Source organism: Vigna umbellata, unplaced genomic scaffold (genome assembly GCF_029865625.1).
Source record: "Vigna umbellata cultivar VRB3 unplaced genomic scaffold, Vumbellata_1.0 scaffold_872, whole genome shotgun sequence".
Taxonomy (NCBI): Eukaryota; Viridiplantae; Streptophyta; class Magnoliopsida; order Fabales; family Fabaceae; genus Vigna; species Vigna umbellata.
In genome coordinates, this window is record NW_028274637.1 from 11,041 (window position 1) to 21,880 (window position 10,840).

The 10,840-nt window shown below is 43.5% G+C and overlaps 1 pseudogene; it reads left to right on the plus strand.

Annotated features, from left to right (window-relative positions):
* The first annotated feature begins 3,999 nt into the window (after positions 1–3,999).
* Positions 4,000–10,834, plus strand: LOC124832699 (uncharacterized; annotated as a pseudogene).
* The last annotated feature ends 6 nt before the right edge of the window (positions 10,835–10,840 follow it).

Below are 10,840 nucleotides of genomic sequence, written 5' to 3' on the forward strand. Positions count from 1 at the left end.
AATCAAGTTCTATTTTCTCCTATGAATCTCACTTTGTTTTGTAGACATCTAATTCAGAACGAGCGTTCCAAAGAGAACGACTCTCAGCTTGGTTGGGCGACGAAGGGAAGAGACGTCCGCCCTACCAAACTCCAAGCTGGCGAACGAGCGTTCCAAAGAGAACGACTCTCAGCTTGGTTGGGCGACGAAGCGAAGAGACGTCCGCCCTACCAAACTCCAAGCTGGCGAACGAGCGTTCCAAAGAGAACGACTCTCAGCTTGGTTGGGCGACGAAGCGAAGAGACGTCCGCCCTACCAAACTCCAAGCTGGCGAACGAGCGTTCCAAAGAGAACGACTCTCAGCTTGGTTGGGCGACGAAGCGAAGAACGTCCGCCCTACCAAACTCCAAGCTGGCGAACGAGCGTTCCAAAGAGAACGACTCTCAGCTTGGTTGGGCGACGAAGCGAAGAGACGTCCGCCCTACCAAACTCCAAGCTGGCGAACGAGCGTTCCAAAGAGAACGACTCTCAGCTTGGTTGGGCGACGTGAAGAGACGTCCGCCCTACCAAACTCCAAGCTGGCGAACGAGCGTTCCAAAGAGAACGACTCTCAGCTTGGTTGGGCGACGAAGCGAAGAAACGTCCGCCCTACCAAACTCCAAGCTGGCGAACGAGCGTTCCAAAGAGAACGACTCTCAGCTTGGTTGGGCGACGAAGTGAAGAGACGTCCGCCCTACCAAACTCCAAGCTGCCGAACGAGCGTTCCAAAGAGAACGACCCTTAGCTTGGTTGGGCGACGAAGTGAAGAGACGTCCGCCCTACCAAACTCCAAGCTGCCGAACGAGCGTTCCAAAGAGAACGACCCTTAGCTTGGTTGGGCGACGAAGCGAAGAGACGTCCGCCCTACCGAACTCCAAGCTGGCGAATGAGCGTTCCAAAGAGAACGACTCTCAGCTTGGTTGGGCGACGAAGTGAAGAGACATCCGCCCTACCAAGCCCAAGTTGATGCAACAACGTTCCAAAGAGAACGAATCAGCCTGGTTGGGGGCGGGCCACGAAGCGAGAGTTAAACATCTAAAAGCTAAACGTCGACATCCGCCCGGGAAAAGGGGGCGTCATCCCACCCGGCCGGGCCGGTACTAAAGCAAGTTCTTTAAGGAATAAAAGGCGCACAAAATATACGAAACAGGAAAAAGCAACTGTGTATTAATCAATGACGCTAAAACGCGCCAATTTACAAAAGGACCGCCCGGCCAACTTCTGGACAATCCGAGATGTTGGGCGGATGGTCACGACATACACCAAAAAATTTAAAGAAAGAATTCTAAACGTTTTTCCCGGATGCCGCCTCTACAGTTGGCCCGTCGTCTTCAACCACATTCAAATCCATAAGGACGCCGTCGAAAACGTCCTTCTCTATATCCACGCCCAAAGAAAACGGATCCTGGATGCCCGCCAGCAGAGTTACCTGACGAAGGGCTTTGTTGAACCCTTCCTCATGCTCAAACATAATGGTCGACTCCAACTCGGCAACCTGCTCCTTGGCCTTGTAACTTCAAAGTGAGCTCCTCGTTGGTCTTAGCATGATCCGTTTCGACCTCTTTTAGGCGGGCTACCTCCGCCTTCAGCTGACGACCTTCCTCCGCCAAGCGCTCCTGCTCGGCCTGGGCGGTTGCCAAACTTTTGGCGGCCTCCGTCTTGGCCTCCTCAAGATCGGCTTCTAACTGTTCGATCTTCTTATCGTATTCATCCTGGTTAAGGACCATCTGCTCCAAGGTCAACTGAAGGGAGGCTGCATTCTTCTTCTCCTTGTCGAGCTCGGCCCGGACCTCCGCCACACGGGGCGGTCAGCAAACTTTCTTAAGTACCAGGCCAGAGCGGATGTCCGGGTAGACATCTCTAGCATGGCGTTGGTTAGCTCCAGCTCGGACAAGGGTTCAATAAGCGCCCGCTGAGAGGAGCTCATATGGAATTTTGCCCGGTCGCTCATGCTGAACTCCGGGCTGAAAACACCGCCAGGAATGGGGACGGCCAATACCCTCTCCCGCTCTTTCTCTTTGCCCTTGTCCTTACGGGCTTTCTTCGAAGCTGACCGAGACGAAGAGCCCTCCTTGTCTTGACGTCCCTCAGCAGTAGGATCTTTTCTCTTTCGAGTAGGATCCGCGGAAGTCATGGCCGCCCCAGACGTTGGACCTACTTGGACGGCCACCATCTCCGGGTGATGCTCCCGGATTCTAATCTTCACGCCTGAACCCCCGGCCTTACCAGTGGGGGGGACCAGTCCAGTCGGAGCGCCGGCAGGAGGAGGGCGCGGCACAGCGGGAGCACCGGTTGGCCGGGCCGTCGACGAGCTGGCGCCGGACTTCTTCCTGACGGTCAGGAAATTGGATTTGCGGGGGCCCGGAGTCGTCATCAGTTCTGCAAAAAACAAAGAAATTCAGAAAAATTAACGTCAGTGCGAAAAACGAGCACACCTAATGTGACAAGACCATACCGAACGCCTTTGGTCCACAATCCTCAAGACTAAGGCATTCAACCAGGTGGCGGGCGGAGATCCGGCGAGGGAGGGTGTTAATGGTGCGCACGGCCTCTCGGTCGGGTGCTGTCAAATCCCCGACTGAAGTCGCCCGTATTCGTCGAGGGTCCCTCGTCCAATAGAATGGGAACAGCGGCCTCCCTTCACCATCGGAAAATTCACGGAGGCCGTCCTTGTCAACGATTATTTTAAAATAATGTTGCTTGAAATTTTTAAAGGAATCGGAGAAGGGGCGGAATAGGGTCCTGTCCCGCACCGAGTTAAAGGATACCCAACCGCCAGAAGAAGAAGGGCGGACTTCGAAATAGTGAAAGAAAACTGGGATGGTGGGAGTGACACCCACTGCTGAACACATCGCCACAAACGCCTGTACAGCCGCCCACGAATTGGGATGCAGCTGCGTCGGAGCCACATTAGCTTCCCGAAGAACGGCCGTTTGAAAATTAGTAAAGGGCACCCGGACGAAAAGATGGGTGAAGAAGGTCACGTACATGAAGAAGAAATCATAAGGACTAGACCGCCCATCATGAAAGACCCTTTCGTTCAACAAAGTCACCCCGGCACGAATTAACCTCGAATCCTCCATATCCCGTACGATATGGGTATGACGGATCCGCCATTCCAAATCCTTGCTGTAAGCATAGCAGGAAGCATATCGGCTGGGAACGACGGGAGCCAACTCCGATATCACCGTCCCTTCACCATCCGGCTCGAAGGGTGACCCGACTATACGAATACCGCCTTTGAGCAAGAACAGAGGCACACCATTAAATATCCGGTCGTTCATCGAGACCGGTGACCCAGGGTCCCCTCCGGAAGACCCAACCGCCTCCTCCAAAAAACGAGAAGAAGCCGAACTTAGAGAATCGCCGCTGTCGCCCTGCGCCGACCCCTCCCGGACTCCGCCCGACGACCCAGAACCTGACGCAATGGACATAGATGCCATTTATTACCTGAGGGAAAAAGAATCTCGAACTCCTGAGTAAAGAAGATAAGTGAAAATGACCCCGTTTAAACACCCTATTTATAGGGAAAAATTAGTAACCGCTGGATGTATCATGACCGTTAGATTTGGTACAGCCAACGCTCCGGATTTGGCGACGCTTCAGCTCTATTCACTGGGGACGCGCCACGTGTTTTCCCGCCTAAAATCCAAATTCAAAAAGCCCACTGGATAAAGCCCAATTACAGATTCCCGATCCCCGCGCGCCGTATTCAAAATCCTACGTTCACTACGTGTACTAGGACTTGGGGGGCTTGTGTACCAGAGAGTGTCGGGCGCCGCACGAAGGACGCCCGAAGTACCAGGCGCCGTACAAGGGGCGCCGAAGTGCCAGGCGCCGTACGAAAGACGCCCGAAGTACCGGGCGCCGTACGGAAGGACCGTCCGGTTGTCCAATACGGAAGAACCGTCCGGTTGTCTAATAATCGCCTACCCAAAGATATACCGGAGTCCACTCCGGAGGCTACGGCGACTTACGACAATGCCTGTACGCAATCGTAGAAGGCACACCGGAGGCTCATGCATTGAAGAGCCGGCCAAAGATTGAACTTAGACCCGGTATAAACTCTACTAACCCTCTTGTAGCAGGGAGGAACACCTACCAACCGGGCCGAACCTCTTTATAAGAAAAACTTTGAAGAACTCACAAGGAATCCTACCATCACAGAGCAGCCCGGCACGACAGCCACTGCATCAAATCTTGTCTGTTAGGTGACCCAAAGTCCCACGTTCACTACGACCACTAGGACTTGGGGGGCTTGTGTATCTACAAGGGCCGGACGCCGTACGGAAGAGCTCACATGGGCGGATCCCACGACCACGTGGGCGGATCCCACATGGGCGGATCCCCGCGGACACGGCCAGCAAAACCGGATCTCCGTACGGACAAGGCGGACGCCCATATCACATGGGCGGACGTAACGAGTAAAACCGGACCCCGTACGGAAGAGCTCACATGGGCGGATCCCACGACCACGTGGGCGGATCCCACATGGGCGGATCCCCGCGGATACGGCCAGCAAAACCGGATGCCGTACCAAAGAGCCCATATGGGCGGATCTCTGTGCGCGCGAGGTTGACGCCCATTTCACATGGGCGGACGACCACGCCCGCCGAAACACTAATCAACATAATTTAAGGGAAAGTAATCTGGTTTAAAGGTAAGTAGAAATTAGAAGCTATCGGGCCGTTTTGGGCCGTGATTAACTTTTCACTAATCCCAGGCCCATAGCGAAAACTATAAATACAGGTCCACGGTGAGTGGTAGATAGGTTACATTGAATGCACATTTATTACTGCTACTGAAAATAGCCACTGCTCTGAAACTGACTTTGGCATCGGAGAATCTTTTGTAGGTCTCCACCCCTCCGGATCAAGAGGAGAGCCAGAGCGCCAGGAAAAGATCCGCCACGGAGACAAGATTACGGGAGGATTTGGAAGACTTGGAACCCCACAGCCCTACACATCCGAAACAATATATAAATATTCAAAGTGGTAATTTACATTGTAAAATCATATATTTACATTCTTTAAATGGTGTTATTACCAATTTAATAGAAGAAATTTTTATTTTTTTAACAAAACTAAACTATATTTTTAAAAAAATACGAAACCAGATCAAATAATAGAACAAAATTGAGTGAGGAAAAGGCTCTTTTTTAAAAGTGTATATCACCTATATTTAAAATCAACATTTATTCACTTTTTTACTCCCTTGAAACCACTTAATATAAACTTGAGAGACACGTTTAAAAAAACATAGTTGTCTATTTTATAAGACCTTTTATTCCTTTTTACATCATTTTAAATCAAATATTATGAGTCATTTGTATTTTATAGATTTAATTAGTATTTATGTTTTTTATATTTATTATAACATCCCATTTCAATATTTTAACATTACTATTATATGGAAGCATAACATATCTAATAGTTAACTTAAAAAAAAAAACATATAAAATGTTATTACAGTTATCCACATAATTATAACCAAAATATACACAACGATATCTTAATTCTAAGAGTTAGTATACTAAAGTTAAAATACTAGTGAAAAAAAACCTTTAACGTCACCCTTTAGACATCTGACACTCGAATATCCAACGTAAAAAATAACCGGTGGTATTTTTTCTATATAAAACAACTATTTAAACGTCGGCTATGGAGGGGCCCGACGTCTAAATACTCATATACGTCGGCTCCCCCGAATAGACGCCAAAGCTAAACGAAAATGTTAAAAAAAAAAAAATTTTTATTCTATTTAGACGTCTGTTATAGGAGAAACCGACTTCTAAAGCACTTTAGACGTCCATTATTGGGGGAACCGACGTCTAAATGTGCAGCCCAAGAATTTAAAAAGTCACTTTTTGACTCCATTTAGACGTCTGATCCTGCCACTCCGACTTCTAAAATACTTTAGACGTTTGTTATTGGGAGAACCGACGTCTAAATACACAACCCAGAAATTTAAAAAGTCACTTTTTGACTCCATTTAGACGTTTGATCCTGCCACTCCGACTTCTAAAGCACTTTAGCCGTCTATTATTGGGGAACCATCGTCTAAATGCGCAACCCAAGAATTTTAAAAGTCACTTTTTGACTCCATTTAGACGTCTGATCCTACCACTCTGACTTCTAAAATACTTTAGACGTCTGTTATTGGGGGAACCGACATCTAAATACACAACCCAGAAATTTAAAAAGTCACTTTTTGACTCCATTTAGACGTCTGATCCCGCCACTCCAACTTCTAAAGCACTTTAGGCGTCGTTTATTGGGGAACTGACGTCTAAATGCGCAGCCCAAGAATTTAAAAAGTCACTTTTTGACTTCATTTGGACGTCTGATCCCGCCATTCCGACTTTTAAAGCACTTTAGACGTCTGTTATTGGGCGAACCGACGTCTAAATACACAACCCAAGAATTTAAAAAGTCAGTTTTTTACTCCATTTAGACGTTTGATCCTGCCACTCCGACTTCTAAAGCACTTTAGATGTCTGTTATTGGGGGAATTGACGTCTAAATGTCGGCATTAAAACACCGCGAACGCGAGATAGCCGTTACACACACTCATTGCTCATCATCTTCGTCGTGTTTTCTCTCTATGGGTTACGTTTTTCAGGTTCGTTTTCTCACTTTTGCACCGTTTTAAATTAATTTTACTCCGATTACATCACTCTTTGATGCATTATCTTGCGTTTTCGTTAGGTTTTGGTGCATTTATTCTTGTGTCCTTGGGCGACGTTCTTCGGCGACGATTTCTTGCATTTTGCACTCCTCCAATTCCCTCCCCTACGTTTTTAAAACCATCCAATAAAAAAAATGTAGTATACATTCTTTTCAACTAAAATATAAAGTTGTAAACTCGAATCACCATGAATTAGGAGCAACCTCAGAGACGTTTGACCTTTATGGATTGGACGTCTATATAGACATCTGAGCTATATAGGTATGACGTCTATATAGACGTCTATATAGACGTCTGACCTATATAGGTCCGATGTCTATAGAGACGTCTGACCTATATAGGTCCGATGTCTATAGAGACGTCTGACCTAAAGGGTCCGACGTCTCATTAACGTCACCCATATAGACGTCGGATAGAGATCAGACGTTAAAAGCCCAAAATAACAGACGTCTAAAGTCCTTTCTTCACTAGTGAAGGTTTAAAAGAGTTTTACAAAAAAGATCAAATATACACATAAAACTACTCATTTTATCCTATGCATATGCACCATTGCCATCGAACACCAGCTTACCTAAAACATCTTCATTTGTTCACACAATTAAGGTGATCATTACAAAAGAGAAATACAATCACACAAACAAACAAAGACAAAAGGGTAAGCTAATTTTACCAAAGAAACATCCATACAATTGAGTTATGAATATAACAATTAAATCAAACAAATCTTAAGAATATAAACATTAACTCAAGACTTAACCATCCAAATACATGTATTGATGTCAAACTTTAGGAGTTTTGCACTTGTGTGTGGTGGGACAACTTGCTTACTCAAGTTATTGCACTGAAGGTTAGTCCTTTAAACATCTATGACCAAGGAAAACCCACTAGATTAAGGACTTTCTACTACTTGTCACGACATACCCCACCCGTCTCTACTTAAGATTGGATGATTATTAGAGTTTATGATAACCCCCAATACGAAATCCTTACATCAATACATACACTAAATAAAAACTATTACAAGAACTTCTTGAAATTCTTCTCACACCACATGTCGTACATATTCACAATCATATTTACAATCCATGAATCATCCTTAACTCCAAATAAGCATGCATTAAATTCATTTTAAACCACTTCAAACAAAATATGAATCAATAAACACAGAAAACATACAATAACACTCAATACCAAATATGGCCCTTAGCACCAAAGCTCTCGCACTTTCTCTTGCTCAACACCAAAAACCTCTCGCTCAGCACCAAAAACCTCTCGCTCAACGAATTAACATGAAATTAAGTTCCATACTTGTAGTGGTAACTGATGCTCAGCGATGCCCTACCATCGCTCAACGCCAAACCATTTGGACTTTAGTCCGCTCAGTAGGGAAATTGGTGCTCAATGTCATATAAGAAAAACTACATATTTCAAATTATGATCTTATTGCATTAAAGACCTATCCAGATGGCCAAAATGATATTCCATCAGCTCACATTAATTTCAACCAAATTTCAAACAACACACCAGCTTATCAATTAACCATAATTTAACAACAATTTTGGAGGAGGATTTTGTTTTTGCAGTTAATAGTGAAGGAGAATGTAGGTTGAGAGAATAATGGGTTCCTGTGACGTGCGTGATGGAGGAAATAGAGAAGAGGGTGAGAGGTGAATGATGGATGTTGTTGGAGGGGAGGGGAGTGAGTTTTTTTTTTGGAGGGAATTTGTTGAGTGGTGTATGTAATTTTTCTGTGAGTGGTGTGTGTGCTCTTCCAAAATGATCGTCCACCTTTTGATTGGGTGTTAACAATTTCAAAAATGTCATTGGTGACATTTTTGTAAATATTGACACAACTATAGGTCTCAGTTGATATTATTTAGAAAACTATATGTTTTGGTCAAAGAATCGAGGCTTATTCTTGTGTCAGGGTTAAAATTATATTTTTACTAAAAATTTTTCATTTGCACCTGCATCAATTCTCTAGTACAAGAACTACTTTGCGCCCTTCCTCGTCACCAAATGCGAACCATGCTACCACTTTCGCCGTCACTCCTTCACTGTCCTTCCTTCCCTTCCTCGCAGCCAACGTGAAGTATGTCGACACGTTGTCACTACAAACATCCTTTTTCTTCTTTCGAAAGTTGTTAGATGATTGTTCTTTCATCTTGTATATTTTTTTTATTTCATAATTACTTTTTCCTAATGCAAATATTTTTTAATTTATTTTATTCAATGTGGAGGTGGAAAAGGTAATGATAACTCTGTTTGTTGATAAGAGCACAATGGTTCTATGATGGAAAATACATGAGGATGAGAAGAAATTGATGTTTTAAAAAAAATATATAGGAAGATCTTTCGGTTCAAAAAGATCTAAAGCATTAAATAAAGAATAGACTTCAATTATGAATCAAAGCCTAATGTTATGTATTTTTACCTTATCTTTTTTGGTTAAAGAACCAAAACATAATCTCTAAAATAACTGGTACAAAAATCCTTACATGTAAACTCATGCAGAGCAATCAATATAGGTGCTTACTATTTTGTTTATACAACACTAATGAAATATCAATTTTAGACTTTTATTGCATTGAATTTTCAAGGTTTTTTTTTGTTTTGTTCCTACAAAGTCGTATAAAGGACCATGCCACTTTATAAAATTTCCACAATTAGTGTTTAATCTAATATGATAGGTTGGATATTATGTCTTTGTTTTTTACTTGCAAAGTCATATCGATGAGGGGTTCACGTATAGGGATGACAACGTTGATTTTTTGTTTATGCAAAAAAATCATACAAAGTCGTATCAGGGACCATGCCACTTTATAAAATTTGCACATTTAATGTTTAACTAATGTGATAAGTTTGATGTTATCTTGTTGGTTTTTATTTGCAAAGTCATATATATAAGGGGATCATGTAACTTCATAACAACTACTTTTGTTGTTTATGGAATGCGATTTACCAAAGTCTTTTTCTAAGTCTTTCGTCTTTGTTTCTCTTGTCCGACATAAAGAAGATAATTTAACATATATTTCACAAAAAATTTGAAGAAAAATTAAACATATTAAAATTCTTACTTTTTTTTATGGATGCATGAAGTGTTATATATATGGTTATAAACAGAGCTAAAGTCACAGTACCAATCGATTTCCAATATTGAGTGTGTTTGATCCATTACCTTGTTGTGATGATGAGGAATCCTCTTGCTATCAAATTCATGATGTTTATGTTGATGATGTTTATGGTGTGTTTGGTGACGGATGTTGTTTATGGTGAAAAGGAAGTAAGATGCATAGAGAGAGAGGGAAGCACTCCTCCGATTCAAGGCTGGCATTGTAGATCGCTATGGCATGCTGTCTTCTTGGACCACTCCCCACTGTTGTCAATGGCAGGGAATTCGCTGCTCCAACCTCACTACTGGACATGTTCTAATGCTCGATCTGCACGGAGAAGTTCATGAAGAAATTTCTTTCGATTTTTACATTGAATTTATGTCAGAACGTTTTATCAGCGGAGAGATCCACAAGTCGTTGATGGAGTTGTCACAATTACAGTATTTGAACCTCAGTTCTAATTCTTTCCCAGACAGCAATATTCCAGAGTTTCTTGGCTCTCTTAGCAACTTGAGATACCTCGATCTTTCATCGTGTGATTTTGACGGAAAAATTCCAACCCAATTTGGGTCTCTTTCTCATTTGAAATACTTAAATCTCGCTGGTAATTTTTTGGAGGGTCCAATCCCTCGTCAGCTTGGAAACCTCTTTCAGTTGCAGCATCTTGATCTCAGCTACAATATTTTTGAAGGGAATATACCAATTCAACTCGGAAATCTCTCTCACTTACAATATCTTGATCTCCGCGGCAATGATTTGGAAGGGAATATACCAAGTCAACTTGGAAACCTGTCAAACTTACATGAGCTTTATATTGGAGGTGGCGCTCTCAAAATTGGTGATGGAGGTCAGTGGTTATCTAATCTCATTTCTTTAACCCATCTTTACTAATTATCCATATCAAATCTTTATCATTCTCCGCAAATGATTGGTAAGCTACCAAAATTAAGGGAACTAAGTTTATTAGATTGTAGCCTTACTGATAATTTTTTCCTTTCATTGAGGCCATCTATATTCAGTTT